This window comes from Ictidomys tridecemlineatus, chromosome 7 (assembly GCF_052094955.1).
Source record: "Ictidomys tridecemlineatus isolate mIctTri1 chromosome 7, mIctTri1.hap1, whole genome shotgun sequence".
In the NCBI taxonomy this organism is placed as follows: Eukaryota; Metazoa; Chordata; class Mammalia; order Rodentia; family Sciuridae; genus Ictidomys; species Ictidomys tridecemlineatus.
The window spans coordinates 139,901,426-139,924,280 of NC_135483.1; positions in this window are offsets into that span (position 1 = coordinate 139,901,426).

The following is a 22,855-nucleotide window of genomic DNA, read 5'->3' on the forward strand; positions in this document are numbered from 1 at the left end:
ATAAGCAGAGAGGACACCAATTTTCTATCTTGTTTTTATCACTAATATTAAAATATGAACAATTTTCCAGTTAGCCAAGGTGCTCTTCTTAATTACCATTTAACATGCAATATTAAGTTCCCAGTCTTCTTTGCTTCCATGGTACTAAGCTGTATATAACTTTTATTATATCACTTATCACTTTCTTTATAATTGTGTTTTTTTTATGTTCACCTCCCCACTTGGCCCTGAGTTCTTTAAGGGCAAAGACTTTTACTGAATTCATTTCTTAATTCCCCTGACAGAACCTGATGCAGAAAAGAACTCACTAAATGTAAGTGAATGAATGGCTACATAATGGTGGTTGTGTTAGTGCAACAGAATTATAAGTGATTTTTTTTCCTTTTTTTCAATTAACCAAATATTCTATGGCTTATTCTTTAGATTCATCATTTTTTTAAAGTGTGTGGGGGGGTGCTCAAAATACAATTCTTAGTCATATTGTATTACCTTTAACATTTTAAACTATTTTTGAGTTATAAAATGTTTTATGACTCCCAATTTTGCCTAATGAATACATGCACAATGAAGAAAGACTGCAGAGATTTGTTATCTTCCATTCTTTTTTAAACATACTTCATCGTACCTAATTAATAGCTAACTCTCAGTCCTTGTCTTACTAGTTCTTCTATCAGCATTTGATTCCAATGATTACTCTCTCCTCCTTGAACCTCTGTCTTTATTTGGCCTTTGGGACCCTACCTAGGTCTTCCTCCTACCTTGATGCCTGTGTTTGATCAGTCCCGTTGCTGGATCCACCTCTGAGACACTGAATATTGGAGCCTGCCAAGGCTTAGTCCTCAATTTCCTTCTCTTCTTTTCCTACATTGAGTTGCCTCACTCCCTTGTGCCTTGGTTCTCAACGGTGACTGAATATCAGAATAATCTTAGAAGCTTTCAAAAGCAAACTACCATATCTAGGCCCTTTTTGTATCAGAATTTCTGGAGTAGAGTCAGGATCTCACAAGTTTTAAACCAATCCAGGTGATTCTAATATGAGACCAGCATGGGTTTGAAAACATCTCTATGTATATTAGTTCAAAAAGTGTGTCTCCAGCCCTGACCTCTCTCTGAGTTCCAACCTTAAATATCTACCTGCTTCTGAACAGCTTCTTTTGGTCCATCCAATAACTAGTATATCTAAAACTGAATTATTGATTTTTGACTCCAAGCTTGATTTTTTCCGAGCCTTCCCCTTTCTGTAAATGGCCCCGTTATTTAGTAGCTGGTCAGACTAAACCCCAAGGAATTATATTTGATTCCACACTTCTTTCACTTCCCATGTCCATATGACTAAGTCCAGATATGCTGCACATTAAAAGTATATTCCTGAGCTAGGCATGCAGCTTTTCAAGAGGCTAAGGCAGGAGAATCACTTAAATCCAAGAATTCAAGACGAGTGAAAACTTTTCCTCCCAAAGTGGAGTATGTTTAGGGTATAGCTTAGTGGTAGAGTTCTTGCTGAACATGCTCAAGGCCCTGGGTTGGATCCTTAGCAATGAAGAAACTGTATTTTTAAAAAACATTTTTAGGGGCTGGAGTTGGGGCTCAGTAGTAGAGTGCTTGCCTAGCACATGTGAGGCCCTGGGTTCAATCCTCAGCACCACATTAAAAAAAAGTAAATAAAATAAAGGTATTGTGTCCAACTACAAGTAAAAAATAAATATCTTAAAAAAACATTTTTAACATTTCTTCTCTTCTTCATGCTACCATCCTAGTCTAGGCCACAATTATCTCTTACCAAACTAAAGCAATAACCTCTATGCATCTCCCTTCTTCCACTCTCAACACATCTATCTTCTGTTTCCCACATAATAGCCATCATTCTCTTGCTTAAAATCCTTCAGTAGTTTTCATCACATTTAAAAGAAAACCGATACACAATAGCTAGACTGTGGAGCCAAGCTAGATGCCCTTCAATAGATAAATGGATAAAAAAATGTGTCATACATACACAATGGAATATTACTCAGCAATAAATGAGAATAAAATCATGGCATTTGCAGGTAAATGGATGGAGTTAGAGAAGATAATGCTAAGTGAAGTTAGCCAATCCCAAAAAATCAAATTCCAAATGTTTTCTTTGATATATAAGGAGGCTGATTCATAGTGAGATAGGGAGAGGGAGCATGGGAGGAATAGACGAACTCTAGATAGGGCAGAGGGGTTGGAGGGAAAGGGAGAAGGCATGGGGTTAGAAATGATGGTGGAATGTGATGACCATTTTTATTCAAAGTACATGTTAAAAGACATGAAATGGTGTGAATATACTTTGTATACAACCAGAGATACGAAAAATTGTGCTCTATATGTATAAAAAGAATTGTAACGCATTCTGCTGTCATATATAAATAGAAATAATAATAAAAAAGAAAAAAATTTTAAAAATTAAAAATATCTGTTGGTAGTAATAAAATGAACTTGGAAAACCCCAAACTCAAGGTCCATAATGATCTGACCCCTGTCTAGATCCACAGTCTCTCCCTTGATCTCACTTAGCCTTGCTTGCTCTGTCACAGGAGAAGAGATGTATTGACTTTCTTAGAGCTCAAACAGAGCAAGAATACTTTAACCTCATTTAATATTCCCTCTGTCTGGAAAGCTCTTCCACCAAATCTGAACATGGCCTATACCCTCACTTCATTCAGATCTGTATACAAATGTCCCCTCCTCAGAGAATGCCCCTCCCAACCACTCTATCATACACTTATCCTCCTACTTGACAACTTTTCTTTAGAGCCTCCATGGCCACCCGAAATTATACTACTCTCTCTTTTTGAATTTCTACATTTTTTTACACTAGGATGCAAGCTTCATGAAGGCAGACTTTTATTTGTTCACATCTAGTTTCCCAACACCTAAAGCAATACCTATTTTACCTGTTAATATATGTGAAGTCAGGTTGTCTCTTATAATTGTTTCCCTCACTTTCTTTATATAACAAAATAAAAGCACATGTTGTAATCACTGTATTTTAGATTCAGTGAAATATGGTAACAGGCACTCAATAAATAATATAAAGAACCAGGGCCACAGAATAATCATATAAATAATTAGAATAGATTTTAATACAGTTGGACCAAAAAATTATATCCTGGTTGCCATATACATTGAGGAAATACACACAGAAACAGATATTCAGAGGAAGACAAAAAATGCAGTAGAAGCCTTTGGCATGCAAATGTTGAGGGTCTCAATGAGAGAGGGAGTGGTCACTAGAAAGAGAAATCCAGGGCTAGGATTGTGGCTCAGTGGTAGAACGCTGGCCTATCATGTGTGAAGCACTAGGTTGGATCCTCAGCACCACATAAAAATGAATTAAATAAAAAGGTATTGTGTCCATCTACAACTAATATGTATGTGAGAAATCCAACTTGAAATAGAACTGGTCATCAAAGCCAGATTTTACCATTTTGTCCAGAACCTATCTCTTCTCAACTAGCAAACTGATGCCAATATACCATTTTTAGGTTCAAGATTATTGCTGGAAAAGGTTTCCAAAAACATATGAGAGCATCTCCTACCAAAGAAAGAGTGTGTTTTTCAAACAAAAATATTTTTCTATTAATAGCATCAATGTTTTATTAGGTAGGATCTTTGAATGCCTTCCATTTGTAGAGTATTTGCATGTATTATCTAAAGTGGTCCTAGGAGACAGGTACTATGTTAGCTTCATTTTACAAGTGAGAAAACTAAGACTTAGAGGGAGTTTGTCCAAGGTCATTCAAGTAAAGGGAAGAAACCAGAATTGAAACTCAAGTATGCATATGGTCCTAGCCCTGGTCTCAACTGCTTTGCATATGTATTTTGTTTATTTCTGTTTCCACGGATCTGCTTCTTGATTTCTGGACGGAATGTCATGGAGCTTCCCATTACAGATAGGACATGAAGGGAAGTATGCTCTTCAGCTTCTCACCATCTTCTCTGTTCATTGACTCAGCATGAGACAAACAGGATTGGGTAAAGATGTAACTGGTGGCAACAGTCATAACCTAGGCTGGAAAGCAGTCAAAAATAAGAGTGGAATTATAACTCCAAGCCTGGTGATCAAAGTAACCAAAGGCAAAACCTTAGCTGAAATGCATTCTCAATCCATTTCAGCTTTATAAGGGAAACTACAGAGAAGATTAGGATCTCACTTGTCTAAATACAGTCAAACAAAGCTGCTGTAATGTATATTGCTTTTATTCTTTTTGTTAAACATTTATAGACTTATTAAACTGAAAAAAATGCGTGTAAGTTTAGGCTTTGTACCACTTTCCTGGTTTGGGGTATCAATTTAACTTAACATTATCAAAACAGTCTTAATTTGCAAGTATTATAGCCTTTTATACTGATGACTATTAAGTTTTATATATGCTTTTTATTGCATTGGATAATTCCGTGCATTTTCAGTGCTGTAATTTTGAATGACTCTTTTTCAGGATTCTGAGGTAGCTTGTACCTGCTCTAGTTACAGCTTTTTATGGCTCCATCGAAGGATGGATTTGAAGACCATTCTAATATTTATTGTTACACCAGAAAGAGTCTTGTATTTCACATAAGAAAATATGGAATAGAAATTACCAATTGTATGGGGAAATTGGCAATGCTGCTGCAATGACAAGCACAGTTGGAGTGGTGTGACCGATTTATTCGTTTCCTTAATAACCTTCATAGTTGTAATGAGTCATCCCTGTCTCTTATACTAAATTGCAGGGCACCCTTTTATTCCCAAACCAAATGAATATACATGATGACATTTTTTTTCTTTCTCATTCTCATTTCAAAGACCTAATTTTTCATAATCTAGCAGTTAAGAGAATCAGACAGACATGAAGTTGGAATCTTGATTAAGAGGCAAAAAAAGGATAGAGAAGGTATGGATTCCCCCTGTGCACCTTATTTGTCCTCTAGACATCTTTCAGAGGCTTTGAAACATGGACAGGCTCTTTACTGCTGTGAGCCTGACATTTAAGCAGCAAGCTCCCTCCATGCTTTTATTTATTTATTTATTTTTTAAAAAGGAAGAAGAAATGAAGAAGAGGAAAGGGAAGTAGTTTTTGGTTTGACATGCTGACAGTATTTACTCTATACATCACTTTCATTATCCACAAGGAAGAATTATTTAAAGCAATAACTAAGGAGCATTTGCCTTCCAGGTCTCAGTGTCCTGATAGGTAATGTTTGTCATAGCAGTTCAAATGCTGAGCTGATGAGAAGGAATGCCATGGCATGTGATCAGTGGTTTTATCCATATTGATATCTTTCTCTTTGAGTATGGGTAATTGAAATCACAAATTACAACCTGGGAGTACTGCAAACTAAGGGGACCAATTGTTTTCTCCTGTAATTCCTCGAAATAGGAGGAACTGTCTGAACCCAGGAGACTGCAATACATTTTAACTTGTAGTTTCAATAGCACAGGAGGTTTTTCTGTACTGGCTCAAAATAAGTGACTTATTTAGACAAAGAGTTGAGACTAAATTTTCAGTGGTTTGTAAATTCTGCAAACAACTCACTTGACATGTTAAAGAGTATGTGAGCACAAAAACAATGGTAAGAGGAAGTATATTTGACTTGAACATAAAGTCTGAAGTTGAAGACAACGACTTTCATAAGATATAAAACTATAGGCCTAATGAAAATGTTCAAAAGTTCATAAATTTGGGACTTTCAAATAAGATTAGCTTTGATACTGATGGCTCAGAAATCAAATTTTGAACAGATTTAATCTAAGAAACCTTGAACACAAGAACGTTTTGGTTTGGATTATGAACAACAGCAACAAAGGTTTGCGATTTTTTTTCTGATTTTTCAACAGAAACTGAAAGAATTAATGTCTCACTGAGGAAAATAGCAACTGAAACAAAATAACTTGTTGCTGTTACATCTTGAAACAAACCTCAAAGTTGGAGGTATGAAACTATCACAACGCCTCAAAATGGTCCTACTCACATCTGAAGGCAGAGCTGAGTTGTTCCTTGACTTCAGTGGATGTGAATCACTCCAAACAATGAGGTGGAATACAATTTGTGAGCATCTGAGAAATCCAAAATAAAAAAACGGAGCCAGCACTTGAAACCAACTGCTCTAATATCTTTGCCCTGTTCCAGAGCTGCCCCTCCACCATGGTAGCATTGTGCAAGGTTCTGGGTCCTCTACCTTCCTCAGCTCCTCCTATTCTGTCAGCTGTTTCTGCCTTTCCTTCCTTCCTTCTCCAGATAGACCCTATGATCCATCCCTTCAACCCCACTCTTGCCAAGCACATTAACCCACTTTGGACCAATCCAACCACTGCCTTCTCCCTCTGAGACATGAGCATCTAGGGAAAACTTCCCACCAGACTAACAAAAATTAATGTTAGTGATGGATATCTCTGAGAGTAGGGGCTCTAGGGAAATCATGCTCTCTCTGCTGATAAATGTAAAAGGAAAGATGAAATAGGAAAACCACTCTTCAACAATGAGCATAGTAAAAATACAGAAGACACACCAATGGATAGCATTCCTAGTGGGTGAAAAGGAAATGAAGAACAGAATTTTAGAGTCTCAAAATACTTCCCCCCAAATATTTATTTTTAACTACAAAGTTGTTAATTACAAAGGGGAGTAACTTTCAGTCAAGAAACCTGGCATATACCACCTTAATCAACGGATGGAACTAATACCACCAGAAATGATACAAATTGACATCACGGGCTACTCATTGGAATGCAGCAAGAACTCAGCTGCACTTTCATGATGTTCTAGCATGACCTGAGTATAATCAAAAGGAAACTTCAGATGAGCCTAAATTGAGAGACATTCTGCAGCATTATTGGCCTTAAGATCATGGGAGTCAAGAAAAAACTGAAGAACTATTTCAGGATGAAAGAGATTAGAGAAATGTGACAACTGGGTACCACACATAAACCTGGAATGGATTCTTTTGTTATAAAGAATATCATTGGGACAAATGGCAAAACTTGAATAGGGTCTCTGGACAAAAGGTATATAAGATTTCTTTGTATTATTCTTCCAACTTTTCTGTAAGTTTGAAATTACTTCAAATAAGTTGTTTCAAAATAAAAAGTTTAAAAACCAATCTTTCTGTTTAAAAAAATCATAAAACTATGAATTCACACAAAAAAGCATAAATAAAACATATATATATACTAATGGAATTTAATGATTAAAATACACATCTATGAATTTACAACTCAATTTGAGAATTTTTTCTTTCAGTGCTGGGGATTGAATCCAAGGCCTTGCACATGAAAGGAATATTCAATATCCTAATCCCAACTAAAATATATATATATATATATATATATATATATATGTATATATATATATGTGTATAAATTTTTTTCCCTCTGCTGAGCTATACCCCCAGACCAAGAAATAAATCAATAGGTTAAAATTCCCAGTTAAAGCTTCATTCCACCTTACTTCCCAAAGGAATCATTATTCTTAATATATTTTATCATTTCCTTTATTTTATTTAAAGGTTTATTATACCTGTAGAAATTCTTAAAAGACATTTCCTATTAACTAAAGTTTAGTTGTCCCCCTCATTAGTTTATTGGTTAGGCTTCTTCTCTAAATTATCTATTTTACCTTCTGCCCATTTTTCTTTTCTTTTTTAATATTTTTAATTGTAAATGGACACAATACCTTTATTTTATTTATTTAGTATTTTTTAAGTGGTGCTGGGGATCGAACCCAGGTGCTTCATGCATGCTAGGCAAGTGCTCTACCACTGAGCCATATCCCCAGCCCTGTCCATTTTTCTATTTAGTGTTTTTTCCTTTGTGATTTGTAGATATTCTTTATATATACTCTATATAGATATTATCTTCACCTGTTATACATGTTGCAAATATCTTCTCCTAATCTGATGCTTGTCTATTAAAGTTATAACTTTTTATGATTTTCATTTTAAATAATTTAAATATTTAATCAAGTCACTAATTTTACTTATGACCACTGAGTTTCTTATCCCATCCAGAAAGAACTTCTTTATTTTAAAATATCCTTCTATATTTTTTTTCTCATATTGGCACTTTTGTTAATTTTATGTTAAGATCTTTAATCCATCAGTAATTTATGCTTCATGATGTGAGGTAGGGCTCTAAATTAACATTTTTCTTTTTTACTTTTCTTTTTTCTTTTTTTTTTTTTGAGAGAGAGAAGAGAGAGAGTTTTTTTTTTTAATATTTATTTTTTTCAGTTTTCGGTGAACATAACATCTTTATTTTATTTTTATGAGGATGGACCCAGCGCCCCGTGCATGCCAGGCAAGTGCATTACCGCTTGAGCCATATCCCCAGCCCCTCTAAATTAACATTTTTCACCTGTAGTAGGAAAAAAAAATGAATACAGTGAGATGTCCTGCCCCAAACCTTAGACCTGTGGATGTTACCTTACTGACAAAAGGGATTTTTCCAGATGTAGTTAAGGTTACTGAATTTGAGAAGAGCAGATTATTCAGGATTATCTGGGTAGGTCCATTCTAATCATATGAGTCCAAAAATGTGAAACACTTTCTGGCTCTGACGGATAATTGCAGAATGGTTAGAAAAAATCCAATGTTGCAGGCTTAGGAGATGAAAGTTAGGGTCCAAGGACCAAGGAATGAGGGGTGGCTTCTAGAAACTGGAATAGGCAAAGAAATACTTACCTAAGGAATTTTAAAAGGAATGTGTCCATGCTGACACCTTGATTTGAGACCCAGATGAGATTTCTTTTTTTTCTTTTTAAAAAATTGATTTAAAAAAAATGACAGTGAATGAATTATGATTCTTATTACACATACATAGCACAATTTTTCATATCTCTGTTTGTATATAAAGTATGTTGACACCCAATCCGTGTCTTCATACATATACTTTGGATAATGATGTCTATCACATTTCTCCATCCTCGCTAATCCCCTGCTTCCTCCCTTTCCCTCCCACCCCTCTTCCCTATATAGACTTCTTCTATTCCTCCCATGCTCCCCCTCCCTACCCCACTATGAGTCAGCCTCCATATATCAGAGAAAACATTCGGCATTTGTTTTGGGGGGATTGGCTTACTTCACTTAGCATTATCTTTTCCAACTCCATCCATTTACCTGCAAGTGCCATGGTTTTATTCTCTTTTAATGCTGAGTAAAATTCCATTATGTATATATGCTACATTTTTTTATCCATTTATCCACTAAAGGGCATCTAGGTTGGTTCCACAGTTTAGCTATTGTGAATTGTGCTGCTATAAACATTGATGTGGCTGTGTCCCTGTAGTATGCTGTTTTTAAGTCCTTTGGGTATAGTCCTAGGAGAGGGACAGCTGGGTCAAATGGTGGTTCCATTCCCAGATTTCCAAGGCCAGGTCAGATTTCTGACCTACGGAACTACAATTCATTTATATTTTCAAAGCCACCAGGTTTTTGGTAATTTATGAATTAGGAAACCAATATACCCTTCTAACCAGCACCTTTTATTAAATATTCCACCAATTTCCTACACAATTAAAATACCATTTAATATCTTTACATTTATATAACTCCCGTACATCTGCTAGTTTCTAAACTCTGTCCTGATTCCATAGAAAGTTTCTAATATCCATTCATCACATAGAACTTTTTTCCTGATTCAGGACCATGCTTTAATTAGTTATTTTGTAATTTTTTAAAATATCTTTCCTCTCCATCCAGTTTCCATTCATTCCTTATTTAGGACTTCCTCATCTCTTCCATCTTTCTTAACATCTGAACTCCTATCTCTGTTTTCATCTTCCTTTCATCCATTTTCCCTTTTTTTTTTTTTTTTTTTTTTTAGCAGTGTTGGGGATCCAACCCAGGGTCTCATGCCAGGCAAGCACTCTACCACTCTTAACACCCTCAGCCCTGTGGAATTACATAAAATCAATGATTTCTCCTCTGCAAATCCTTCACAGCATGCTTCGTCTTTAATACAAAGTTCAAATTCCTTGATATGGAAAATCATGGCATTTGCAGGTAAATGGATGGCGTTGGAGAAGATAATGCTAAGTGAAGTTAGCCAATCCCACATAAAAGAGGAAAGACAACCACCTTGTCTACCCACCAGGGTCATTTCCTGCCCCTTCCTAATAGATACCATCAGCTCTAGACCCCAAATAACTTAAAGCTCACAGAGTATACCACATGTTCCATTCTTCGTATCTTTAGATATGATGCTGCTTCCGCTTAGAATTATCTTCCCTCGATCCTCTAATTAGCACTGTACTTTTGAAACTCAGAAAAAGCGTCAGCTTCCCTCAGCAAATCTCATGGCATCCTCCCTGTTAGGTTGAGGAACAGCCCTGGCAGCACTCATACGTAGGCCTCTTCTAGAAAGTACTTACACTTTTTTTATGGTAATTTTTTGTTTTCTTGTTTCTCTTCCTCACTAGATAGTGGACTCCTTAAAGGTAGAAATTGTTATTTATTTATTTTGTTTCTGTATCGACAGCATCTAACAGAATGATAGCAATCTTGTGATAATAAGAACATGAAAAACAATGAACTAAGTGATACCTCTTATAAATACCAGGACTAAATGCTTCTCATAATTCAAAAACTGCTAAGTGTCAGCTCATAATTCTGTGTTCTGTGAAACCGTTTTTAACTAAAAATAATATTGTCCAGCTTGTTCATTCATCTTATTCACAGGCTTGGCTACAGGGATTTTGAGATATTTCCAAAAGAAGGAAGCTTACTCTGTTGAACAAATTCAAAAGAACATGATTCAGGCTCTAAAATAAACCCAGAAGAGAAGTTATCAAATGCTTTGAATAAGAATGGCAATGTTGGATTATGTTGATAGGAAGGATACTTATCCAAATGCCTGTGGGAGTCACCAGATTCAGTGGGTACTTCTCCCTCTGTGCTCCCACAGCACTGAACACAACATTGTACCTAGCACCAACCACATCACCTGAGAGTGATGCATTTAAGTCTCTCTCAAGATCAGTGGTTCTCATCAATGGGGAAAATATAGCCTACTCCCTGGTAGGAATATTTGGGGAAAGTTTTGTTTAACATACTGACAAGGGGGAGGTGTACTTGTCACTTAGTGTCTAAGAACCAGAGATGCTAGATACCCAACTGTATGCAGGACAGTCCTATACAATACCTAACCAAAATGTTCACAGCAACCCCATTAAAAATCAACTTCGGCTGGGATGTAGCTCAGTGGTAAAACCCCTGCCTTGCAAGTGCAAAGCCCTAGGTTCAAAAATGAAAAGACCCCCTAACCCCAATTGACTTTGTTTATCTTCGATTTCTCATTGACTAACAGCACTGAAATTTGGTGAACTGCAAAGCAATATAAGCAGGAATACCTTGTCATAGTTTGAAAGTTTTGTGGGCTTAAATTATCAATTACTGGTAATCACCTTTCATAGTAGCTACCATATCACTCTCACATGCAATTGATGAAAGATGAATAATGAAAGAATGAAGTTGTTAAGTCCAGATATTTCTTTTTCTTTTTTGGTTGATGGAGCAAGGTTAATTCTGATAGAAATAGAAAAGTTCATCTTCTGTACTGTCTTCCTTTAATCCACCTATCTCTGAGTCTCCTTCATATTTTGGTGTCTCCTCCCACTAACCTCCTCAGTTTCCCATTATCCCAAGGAATGAACATCCTGACCTGGAATATGAACACCTGATGGGCCATCTCCTCAGGGGACAAGGTCTTAATTGTTTAATCTGATGATCCAGGCAACTCTTAGATAATATTTCTGGACTGCCTCCCTTCCAGCTTTAACATGCTATGATTCAGTACAATTAAAAGTCTACAGGGTGGGAGGGAAAGGGAGGGGGCATGGAGTTAGAAATGATGGTGGAATGTGATGGGCATTATTATCCAAAGTACATGTATGAAGATACAAATTGGTGTGAATATACTTTGTATACAACCAGAGATATGAAAAATTGTGCTCTATAGGTGTAATAAGAATTGTAATGCATTCCACTGTCACATATAAATTTTAAAAGTGTCTACAATATTTTCACAAGTCCTTCTTAAACTTACTAATGACTAAGCTATTAATGAGCAATTACAGCACTTAAGAAAATGGTATCAGTACCATGAGTTGAAACACAAGGGAGAATATTAGGAGAGGGAGACCCAAGACTATTTCAGTCAAGTGGGAGCTGCTAATCTTTGAGTCCAGCTTTCCACCATTCCTTAGATCCATTCCTAGTGTTAAAGCATTATACTCTGTTAACTTCTGCTCCTTCCAGTTTAATAAGAACATTTTTTTTCCATACCAGGAATTGAATCCAGAGGTACTTAACCACTGAGCCACATCCCCAACCCATTTTATATGTTTTTTTTTTTTTGAGACAGAGTCTCATTACATTGTTTAGGACCTCATTAAGTTGCTGAGGCTGGCCTTGAACTTGCCATCCTCCTGCCTCAGCCTCCCAAGTAGCTGGGATTACAGGCATGCACCACCATGCCTGGCTCAATGAGAACTATTTTAAATGTAAATGATGCAAAATCATTTACATCATTTGTGTTAATAAAAAATTATTTACCTTTTGTAATTATTTATATAATTAATTACTATATTTATTATTTAAATTAGTTAAATTGTTTACATTTTATAGATAATTAACAATTATTATATTATTTATATTTTACAGAAGGACAAAATAAAGAAACTTCATGACAGCAAGAACCTTGTCACTATTTGAACTCCATCTTGGGCACAGTGGTACACACCTGCAGTTCCAGTAACTCAGGAGGTTGAGACGGGAGCCAGCTTCAGCATCTTAGCAAGACCCTTAGCAAGACCCTATCTCAACAAAATAAAATAAAATAAATCAAAGGGCTGGGGATATAGCTCAGTAGTAAAGCACATCTGGGCTCAATTCCTAGAATCAAACTAAATAAATAAAATGAAATAAGAGTGTAAACTACATTTTTAGTGTCGTGAACTGGACCTGTAAGAGGTATTCATTAAGTATTTCTTGAATGAATGCATAGGTAAAGGTTCAATTATTTACCAATAAAAGAATGAAGTATCTGGGTGCTGTGCGGCACACCTATAATTCTAGTGGCTTGGGAGGTTGAGGCAGGAGAATGGCAAATTTAAAGCCAGCCTCAGCAACTTAGCAAGGCCCTAAGCAACTCAGTGAGATCCTGTCTCTAAATAAAATACAAAAAAGGGCTGGGAATGTGGCTCAGTGGTTGAGAGCCCCTGGGTTCAATACCTGGTACCAAAAATAAACAAATAAATAGATAGCTAATAAATAACGGAGTGGTATATTCTACAACCAAAGAAAACTGTATATGTTGAAGCAAGGGAGATTGTATGACATATTGTGAACTAGAATTAATTGTAAAGTCATGTGTGATGTAACAAGCAGGTACCCAGATGCATATAGTGAAATATAAAAATAGATATCACTGAACTGTAAGGATTACTCAAGCATGTTGCAAAGTCAGGTGAAACTCCTCCATCCCTTATGTCTGATCTAGGTGAAGAATGTCTGGAAGCCTCTCAATGAAGAAGGGAGGCTGATAAATTCTAAAGCATTATTCTGAGAAAAGTCCAAAGTCATTAACTTAAGCAATGATTTTGGACACACTTAAAATCTTATTTTACAGAATCCTAATATGCATAATTAAGGCACAAGCAAAGTACCTCCTAGATGTACTATTTGATTCCTTAATGATGGCATACAAAGAAATTTTACAACAAACTCATTTACATCCTTTGTGATTCATAGAAAACAATAATCACTTCTATTTTACAAAAGGATAAAATATGGACATATGATATAAAAGTGTATCATAAAAATCATCTTAAATCAATATTACATCCTAAAATAAAATTACCATGCAATCGGAGCTTGTGTGTGTGCGCATATGTTGCTCTACCATTGAGCTAAACCCCCAAGCCCCCTGCAACCAGACTATTGCAGCAAAATTTAAATGAAACTGAAAAATTAACTCCAACATTGATAGTAGATTATTAACATTTCATAATATTGACTTCAAATATTTCATGATTTTAAAATATCAATGAGAGGTATGAAAAAGGCTTGTGAAAACAATGTGCATTATTCGTTGCCTAGACCAACTAATTTTTACAATATTGAAAGTCCCACAGAAGGGAGAAAAAGAAATTTTGCCCCCTGGATCCTTAATTCCAAATCAGTATAACAAGAAGTGTTTCAATTTGTGATCACATTCATAAGCAAATAACAAGGAACATGACAAACATTTTTCAGGTACTAAGAAGTCGCAGGGTAAACAGTGACCTGGACCCTCTGTTGTCCTGTGCCTCTGTTTCAGCATGTGTCTTTTGCCTTCCTGTTGTCCTTTTGTGGTCACAAGATGGCTGCCCACACCCCTTTAGCACTGCACACAAGTTCCCAGAGGGAAGAAATTGACGAATGGCAAACAGTAAGTGCCAGCTAAAACTTAAGAGATTTATCAGAAGCCTCCATTCAGTGAAGGAAAGATCCTGGTGATATGTTTACAAGATCATATGTTTCTGTCAAATTCCCATAATTAAGATATTTTAACTTCAATTAGGGTTGGGGAGTGATTGGTAGAACCCTTACCTAGCATGCCCAAGGTCTGGGGTCCCATGTCCAGCCCTGAAAAGAATTGCTAGTAACTGCCATCAACTAATACCAGGATCATTTTCATTCAGACTTCCCCACCCTCAACACAAGGCGAGGACTGCTGGAGTGGCATGGGTATTTGAGCCAGGAGGCTAATGGGAAGTTAAATTGAGGATACATTCAGTTCGAATTTAATGGGATACACTCAGGAGTTACAATCCTTCTGTGTACAGTGGAGTTAGTGCCAGGCGTCGCAGTAAAGAAATCATTATCAGGAAAACTCCCGCTGCCCACTGTGTGAACCCACCTGGCACCGTGTTACGAAGGCACACACTGGGCTCCACGTAAAGCTCATTATCAAGCTGCTACCATAGCACATGGCTGACAAACTGCTCCACGAGCGTCTTCAATTCAAAGAGGAGTTGCATTCATCACTGACAAGAAACACTGAAATGCTCTGAAAGCTGAGAAACGAAAGAAACTAGGGAAAAGTTTTCCCAAATTCTCCACGTGGAAAGTTCTACATGACATTTCCCAGAAGTTAGGATGCTGCCATGATTTAGATCTGGTGTGTCCCCATTCAAATTCCTGTTGAAATTGGATTCCCAATATAAAAGATGGTGGAGCCCCCATGAATGGATTCATGTCTCTCTCAAGAGACTGGGTTAGGTCTCTGAAGACTAGAGGAGGTCTCATGGTACTGGATTAGGTCTCGTGGGAGTGAGTTGGGTCTCTTGGGACTGGCTTACTTTCCTCAGAACTGGGTATTATAAAGTAAGGTTGCCTCTGGCGTTCTGCCTATTCCACATATGCAGACCTTCCATTCTCCAATGCACTCCCACCATGTGATGCCATCCGCCATGACACCCTCACCAGAAGTCCAGCACATGCTGTGTCATGCTCTTGGACCTCCAGAACTGTGAACTAACTAAAACTTTTCTTTGTAACTTATCTAGCCTCAGATATTTTGTTATAGTAACCCCAAAGGGACTAAAACAGATACTGATATGGAAAGAAACTTTGTTTTCTTTCTTCTATATTTTCTGGGGGCACTGGAGCTCAAACTCAGAGTCTCACATGTGCTAGGCAAGTGCTCTACCACTGAGCTACACCACCCTCCAGCACTGAAAGAAACTTTTCTAGATTATCAATAATAAAAAACAAATTTCAGGAGCTGGGGATGGAGCTCAGTGGTAGCACACTTGCCTGGCATGTGTGAAGCACTAGGTTCAATTCTCAACACTGCATATAAAGAAATAAAATAAAGATCTATCAACAACAACAACAACAAAATTTTTTTAAAAAAATTTCAAATAAACTTACTAGAAAAAAGCCTGGATTCTCTTTCTAGTCTATATAATATGTTCTTTTACAATGTGAAATCTTCACATGAAGAAGCAAACAAGCATGAAGCCAAAAACAAAAACCAAAAACCAAAAAAAAAAAAAAAACCTTTTTAAAAATATGTAGGTAATCAAGCAGTTAATAAAATTTGTGGTATTTTTGGAGGGGTGAGTTATGATATTTGTCAGTTTTAAAATCTTTTAAAATCTTGCTTGTTGTGATTTCTTCCCTTTTTAAATAGTACCCCTCCCACTTTTGTATTTTTTTCTTCAACAAGTTCCCCCTCCTCCAACTGGCTAACTTTCAAGCCCCATAAAACCAGAATCTGCCTTAAAAACCCTTTGAATCCCCCCAGCAGGAAGCAATGTTGAAGATCTTCCAGATTGACTTCCACATTGGTGGGAGAAGAAAGTGTAAGAAGATTCCAATCTCCTCTCTAGTCAGAATCAGAGCTGACCTGAGATGCCCATGCAGAGTGTCCTGAGCACACCCCGAAAGCACTTCACATTCCTAAGTGAACAGCATCTCCAGTCATCTCACCCTAGTCAGGGGAGATAGAAGCAAGGGGGATTTTAGATCTTCTTACTCCTTCCACTGAAGACTGAATCCTTTGGCTCATTGCCTCCTGAGGAACTCTAGTTTCTTATTGATTCACATCTGCAGACATTTGGACATGAAATGGGGTTTACCTTGCTAGGACCAGAGGCTTCCCTATAGGTGACTTATGAAGCATCAGTATCACAAATACATCATCCTTTAACATCATAAATTGGGGAAATGCTGCTTACTAGAATCTCTGAAGATTCTCAATTCCTTCTAGCATCTTTAAGGCCTTGAGAAGTCCAACAGTAAGTTAACTCTGATTCAGCATTTCCCAATCTAATTTGACCATAGAATCCTTTTTTTCTACCAAACTATGTTGTGAGAATTTTTGTTCTAAATAGATAGACATTTTATTATTATTATTATTATTTTCACACGAATGGCAAGCTTCCAAAGGACATTTGGATTCTAAAGAATTCTGGGTAACAAAAGAAACCAATCTGTTGTTGGACTTCAAGGTGTCATGGCCAAAAGGTGAGAGAGAGATTAAGGCCTGGGTCAATTTGCACACTTCAAATTCCATCTCCATCACCGTTATTTGAGCTGTTCATAAGGCAGATCTCAAGTCTGTTCAGAAAAGAGGATTATTCCGGGAGATATTGTTACTTGATTATGTTTCCATGCCATTTTTCTCAAATTTGGAATTTGGCTTAATGGATCAATAATACTCTAACATCTACCCTTCAGTTTTCAGTTACAGAATCTATCGAATAATAAAGATGTCAAGTCTGCAAATTTTGTTTGGTTACTAACAAAGCCCTTGAAATCACTATAAGAAATCTTGTTTAAATTAGCTCTTTAAGCCCTTCTGCTCAGGTATAAACTCATGTAGTCTTTGCAACCACACATTTGGTTTTTAAAAAAAGCAATCTGTGAGCTCAGCCATATGCTGACATTAATCAGATGCACGAGGCCAGCAGCCATGATTAGAAATACCAGTACTAGGAGAGAATGAAGGCCCACTTTAGGAGGAATCATTTCCACTTGCAGTGGTAAACTTCAAAAGCTTGCATCTTAAATCACATAAAATCCATCTTCCTGGTGACTATTAATTTTAGGACCTTTAAAAATTATTTACTTATTTATTTTGTAGTGCTAGGGAATCCAGGACATTGGCATGCTAGACAAGCCCTCTACCATTTTATTTTATTTTATTTTGAGACAGGGCCTTGCTAGTTGCCCAGCTGGTCAATTTTAGGATTTTTTTTTTGTTTCCTTTATTTATTCATTGCTTTAATAACATAATTGCCCTGGCTTGGTCTTAGCATATGAGGATCTTTTTTCCCTCTTATGCTGAAAGCAAATGACTTATATGTCAGTGTGTGGAGGGCATAGTTGGTGCTCACTGGTGGAAAAAATATATTTAATTTCTATCAATATTAATCTGTAAATGAAACACTCAAGAGTAGGAAAATGAGCCTCAACAGTCAGGGATGCTACATATAGTGGTGCAGGTTGTGGAATGCACAACCCACACAGTTATAACAGCAGTCCTATGCTCTGATCTTCAGTGGGGCCCCATGCTTCAGTCTTCCATACTTGCATAAATGACTTGATTGAAGAAGAGAAATATGTAAAGGAACCTTATAAAATCTTGTGATTTTCCCCCCACACACGTGTGGTTGATTGCTTATACAACTTTAAGTTCCACATCCTTTACTACGAAATAAAGTAAATTTTTGTGGTTGAGAAAAGATTCAGTGAGATAATATTTGAATAGAAATTAGCAGTGAAAGGTATGGCAATTATTTTTTCATTAAGAGAAAAATCCATTTTGTTATATGAGGAAAAAGAAAAAGAGGAAGGATGAAAGCATGAGGTTCTTAACAAGCACTATGTGAATCATGACTTGCTCATCCTCTGCTCCTTTTCTAACTCAACCCTTCCTCAATCAGCTCAAAATACACAGAGTCTATGGCTGACAAGCTGGAGTCAGCAGCAAAATTTCCCTGAGATGCATTTTCATATATTTGCTGACAGTAGAGATGGAACCAGTGAAATTCTTCCATCCTCAACATTAGAGACACCAAACGTTCTTCACAGCCGGAAAATATCCTTTTCCCAACGAGTGGAGACTCTCAGAAGAGCACAGTTCTGGTAGACTACGTAATCCCCCCTTCAGTAAGATCTGTATATAAATATGTATTATTTTCCAGTGGGTAATGATGAAATCCATCCTCTTGATCACAGCTTAAATTCAGCATTTACCTAAGAAGAGTATTCATCTATGTTCTATAGTTACCAGGGGAAAACAAGTAGCAGGAAAAAAAAAGGGAGGAAGGGAAAAGGATGGGGGCTGGCCAGCTGGAAATACATTACAAATGTATTTGATATGCACATTTAACGTGTGATATGAATGCATAAGCTCAATTAATGTGCTAAGTGTTTCTGTTCAATTAATTAGACCATGAAGCTCTTCTGCTCAGAGGCATCGTTTAAGAAATACCAATGGATCAACAGAGCCCCAATATCTCAATTGGAAAAATAATGTAAAAATATTTGCATCTTATGCATGACTAGAATCATTTTCAATTCAAAAATAAGCACATTTAAAAGTGCAATGGAAAAATCCCAGAATGACGGTTGCCAAAGTAGAGGATTGGAGTGGGTTTGGATAGACGTATAAAAGGGCCATTGTAACTATTCAATTAGCAGGTTGTGAGAGCAGCTGGGCTAGATAGAGTTGGTGGTTGGGTTGGCAGTGACAAGAATGGGAAGTTAGACCAGTATCCAAAGATGTGTTAGAAAATAGGTCTGATTGACTAAAGATGGAAATGAGGAATGATTACAAACGGTCTTTAAACGCTGTGTGATGAGAAAAATTTGACTCTAATAAATTTGTCCTCCAATGTAGAGAAGCAAATATTTTGTTTTTGTACTTTACTGATGATAACTTAAAGCCTTTCCTATTTGCCTATTGACTGATTTTAAGGTCAATTTGTGACATATTCCCCATATCAGTACTTTAATTAACAGATTAAAGTGATCAAAGCATGGCTCTGACATTGTTTGAATCAAATTTTTGGGTCATCCGTAGCATGGATTTGTTTTGTTTTGCTTTTTGTTGAAGTGCTGGGGGTTGAACCTAAGTCCTCACAAATGCTAAGCTTGTGCTTTCCCACTAAACTACAACCCCATTCCTGTAACATGAAGTAGCAAGTTTTTAGTAAAAGGTCGATATGCCCAAAATTCATTTTTTCAAAATAATGAAAGTATTACTTTCCATTCACCTGCAAATAACTAACTTGTTTGCTACTTAGAAGTAATGTGTCCTAGAAGTAGTGTTAAATTAAGTATATGCCTGCATATCTATTGGACAAGATTTCTAGACTAGACCAAGAAATTCTGCCAGGTCATTCTGAACTCAAAAATCTCCAAGAAGTCTGTTTTTCTGTTTTGTTTTTGTTTTTATTTTTGAGTCCTAAAACTCTGTTCTTCGAGGGATCCTCCAGCCATTGGTCTTCCTGTATGTGTGTCTTGGGATTAGGGCATTAGTCAAAATAGTTCCCAGTAGTCCTTTTCGCTGGGGAAGAAGTTTTCAACTGTAGATAAGGGTCATTTTGCAAATTCAAAATTGAATCTGGAAATTTCAGAGTCTTGAGAATTTCAGATTTCTTTAAAAGGCTCTTTAATAGGAAATACGGAATATGAGGTTTGGTGTTTTCATGTCTTTAGGGTACGCGGTGGCAACAAATAGATAAGCTAAGATTTTGTTGATATTTTAAATAGAGTAAATCTAAAAGGCAAAAGGATGTTAATCCACAAATGGACAGTTAGTAAACTGCTGAGTTGGTGGCACAGCTTTGACAGAACCTGCAAGAATGGCCAATGACTCATAGACTCCCTTTTCCTGAACACATGTTACTTCTAGGGAGGCTGGAAGGAGAGGCTAATGTGGCAAGAGGTGGTTTATCACCCTAATTAAGTCAGAACTACTATTACAAAATAAGGGATTTTAAATTGTCATCTTATTTATGTTTTTGTTTTTGGGTACTGGCGATTGAACTCAGTGGCACTCAACCACTGAGCCACATCCTCAGCCCTATTTTGTATTTTAGATAGAGACAGGGCCGCATTGAGTTGCTTAGCGCCTCACTGTTCTGAGGCTGGCTGTGAACTCACGATCCTCCTGCCTCAGCCTCCTGAGCTGCTGGGATCACAGGTGTGTGTCACTGCCCCAGCTTAAAGTCTTGTTCAAACATACAAATAAACACATTGCTTCTTTGTAAAATATGGAACATATAGAAATTGTGGATTTTCACTTTCTTCTTCCATAAAGATGCTTGCTGTTTGTCAAATTCCACAGTTACATGGTATTGCATTTCTTAAAGTGTGCTTCAGTTCATCCTTCAAGTGTATCCTTGGTTTTGTATTTGTTTGTTTTGTCATCCCAATCCTGCGTTGTTACATTTTTGCTGTTAAATTCAGTTAAATTTCATTGTTAAATTTTCTATCATTTAAAGAGGTTTTATTTTATTATTTATTTATTTACTCATTTTGGTACCAAAAATTGAATCCAGAGGTGCTTAACCACTGAGCAACATCCCAACCCTTTTTTGTACTTTTATTTAGAGACAGGGTCTCATTAAGTTGCTTAGGACCTCACTGAGTTGCTGAGGCTGGCTCTGAACTTTCCTGCCTCAGCCTTCCAGGCTGCTGGGATTACAGGCAAGTGCCACCACACTTGTCACTTAAAGGGATTTAAAGTGCCATCGGTGCAACAACCATGGTTTGGAATCACCTTGATCACATGACCGTCTGGAAGCCATGGTTTGTTTCTTTGCACTATTAAGTTGATATGCATAAAACTGGTGCAACCACTCTGGAAACAGTATGAAGATTCCTTAGAAAACTTGGAATGGAACCACCATTTGACCCAGTTGTCCCACTCCTCTGTTTATACCCCAAAGACTTAAGATCAGCATACTATAGTGATACAGCCACTTCAATGTTTATAGCAGCTCAATTCACAATAGCCAAGCTATAGGACCAACCTAGGTGCCCTACATACAACAAATGAACAGATAAAAAATGTGGTATTTATATACACAATGCAATATTACTCAACCATAAAGAAGAATGAATTTATGGCATTTGACAGTAAATGGATGGAACTTGAGAATATCATGCTAAGTGAATAAGGCAGACCCCCAAAACCAAAGGCAGAATGTTCTCTCTGATACATGGATGCTAACCCACAGCAAGGGAAGGGAAGATTAGAAGTTCATTGGACTAGACAAAGAGGAATGAAGGGAAGGGAGGGGGGAATAGGAATAGAAAAGTCTGTAGAATGAGTCAGACATACCTTTCCTACGTTCACATACGCATACATGACCAGTGTAACTCCACATCATATATAACCATAATAATGGGATCCTAATTAGAACAAGTTATACAAGTACAATATGTCAAAATACATTCCATTGTTGTGTATACCTAGAAAGAGCAAATAAAAAAATTACATGCATATAGCTCACATTTTACAGCCTTGGTTCAGTGTACTGGGATCCAAAAAGGTAGACTTGGGCTTAACAATTTAAAGTTCAGGCAAACTAAATGACCCTGGACCAAAATCAAAATTATTTGGGAAGTTTATATCAGGTTCCATTAAGTCCTCAGCATCTGCAATATATGAGTTTCTAATTTTTATTATTTTTATTAACTTAAATCCTTTTTAAATGGATCTTGATAAGTCAAATTAGGTACTCTCTTGAGATTGCCCCCCCAACCCACCCTTTCTGGTGCTGAGGATCAAACCCAGGGCTTCACACATGCTAGACAAGTGCTCTAGCAATATACCACACCCCTATCCCCGTTTTATATTAGCTCCTTTCTCAAAAGTGGCACATTTAAGTGTGAGTCTGTGATTGATTTTAAGTTCACTTGTTAATCAATTATAATTTAAAGGCCCTCTCATTATTTATCCATTTATACATATTTCATCAACAATCATTACCAAACATTCTTTGAAATCATGATTTCATAAGAGCCATTATACCAATACCAATCCTACTGGACCTCACTGCAGAGCATTTGAGAAGACACTGGGCCATACGTACAACCTCTCCATTAGGAAATCCCCTTTATGACCTGTTTGGCAAGAGATGGCTCAGTCTTGATTGTCAAGAACTCACTGCTACTTTAGGTTCTAGCTTATTGGCTGTACAAACTGCTCTAACCATTGAGAATTTTATTCAAAGTGAGCTGCAGCCTGCTTCTAAGGCACTCTTCCACTTGGGTTTTCACCTTATACTCTTCACACAACTCTGAAGAAACTTCAGGGACTCTTTCACTTAAAGTATTCATTCTGTTCTTT